Source organism: Oryzias melastigma, linkage group LG4, assembly GCF_002922805.2.
Source record: "Oryzias melastigma strain HK-1 linkage group LG4, ASM292280v2, whole genome shotgun sequence".
NCBI classification, from domain to species: domain Eukaryota; kingdom Metazoa; phylum Chordata; class Actinopteri; order Beloniformes; family Adrianichthyidae; genus Oryzias; species Oryzias melastigma.
In genome coordinates, this window is record NC_050515.1 from 19448770 (window position 1) to 19450502 (window position 1733).

Here is a 1733-nt window from a genome sequence, read left to right on the forward strand (position 1 = left end):
AAGACCATGAGACAGGCTGCAGAGAAAATGCTCTTCATTTACAAATAAATGGCTAATTTGACCTCTTGATTTGTACTTCTCATTTGAGTAAAAAAGAACCTCAGGGAGGTGTTTTAGGACAGGAAATTCAATTCAATTCAATTGCATTTATTTAGCCCAATATCACAAAAGAATTGCCTCATTGGGCTTCATGCCCATAATTTTACGTCTCAATAACGTCATCACTCTAAGCTATGAATTGTGCTGCAAAATCTTACTTTTAATCTTTGATTAATCAATGATGTGCATTTCTTGAAGAGTTACATAAAACTACTTTTTAATAAACTGGAAAAAAAATCACACTTCACATGTTGTACATCTTCCTAAAAGTCCAGAAGTAAACTATATCTAGAAAATGTTGCAACTTTTAAATATTTTGTTTGCTTGATTATGTTATTTTTGTAATCCTTCAATTCTTTTTGCATCAATGTGCAGTTTTAACATAGGTATTAAAGAGGTAACTCTGGTTCAAAATCTTAACACAAAACATATTTGTTTTACTTTTCATTTGAGGTGTTCGCATGCCAATATTCTTTTTTTTCTTTTTCGTATTTTTGTGTCCTCCTCGTCCTAGCTCACTCTCAGCCTCAGATGATGTAAAGACTGTCTGGAAGAGCGCAGAGGGTGCATGGATGGAGTGCTAATTCCCGGGTGACAAAGCTCCTTTTCAAATGCATGAACTCATCACTGGGCTGAAAACCAAAAAAGAAAAAAGTCCCCCATCTTCTTTTCAATTCCCATTTTAATGAAAAAAGAAGAGCAACACCAAGAAATGCAGCCTTTCTCCACAAAAAGAGAGTAAAGCAGCTAATGTGGAAGAATGAGGTGAAAATTTGTGCTTATACCTTTTTGTGTTAGAGACACACAGTGTTTCTCATCTTGGCTACAAAATGACAATAATTCTGACTAATTTAAATCGCATCTCAAATAATGTCTAGAACTTTTATTATTGTGGTTTCACAGTAAATAAAACTCCCTTCAGCTTCATTATATGATACTAAACTTGTATACATATAACCTCCCCCATGCCCATATTTAGCATCATTTTTAAAAACTTAAAAAAAAAAAAATCTGATTAAGATGGTTTAATGTGGGCCATTTAAAATCTATATATTGCAAAGGCTTTCATTAAGTTAGTGAATTACCTCTTATTTTTATATCAAAAAAGCATTGGCTTTATTCTTAAAAATAGACTGAACTAAGCTACAGTCTATTTCCAAGCTACATTAAGCCTTATGCGGTTGCACCACCACTAACTTTCAAAGACATGATCAGTTAAAAACATTGTACCAGTGCATGTTTCATAATTTTGTATTATTTTGGGAGTGAAAAAGTCAAAGAGTGATCAGACAGTCTGGTGGACTTTGTATAAAAGGTTGAATTGGTGTAGTTAGCTGGAGCAATGATTGAACAATACTTACTTGAAACAACATTGCAATGTGGTATGAATGTTGGATGAGCACATTGTACATCAGGACATTAATCTAAGAAGACATAAAGTCAATCGGATAACTACGGTGGCCTTGAAGTGCAATTCAGACAAACTAATCACTCAAAGTCAAGTCATTTTAAAGATTAAAATATCAAAACAAATCAATACAAAATTCCAGAAACCAAAACACAATTACAAAAACAATATATAAATGAAATAAAAATGAAATGTTTTGGAACACAAATTAATGTCCGGAAATCAA

The 1733-nt window shown here is 32.7% G+C and overlaps 1 long non-coding RNA gene across 1 annotated transcript in view; it reads right to left on the bottom strand.

Annotated features, from left to right (window-relative positions):
- The window catches only part of LOC118598683, a 1509-nt gene extending 1375 nt beyond the window's left edge, over nt 1–134 (bottom strand). Inside the window, exon 1 of the long non-coding RNA XR_004947780.1 lies at nt 63–134. This is a non-coding gene — a long non-coding RNA (uncharacterized LOC118598683). The remainder of the gene's footprint in view (nt 1–62) is intronic.
- Nucleotides 135–1733: the final 1599 nt, after the last annotated feature.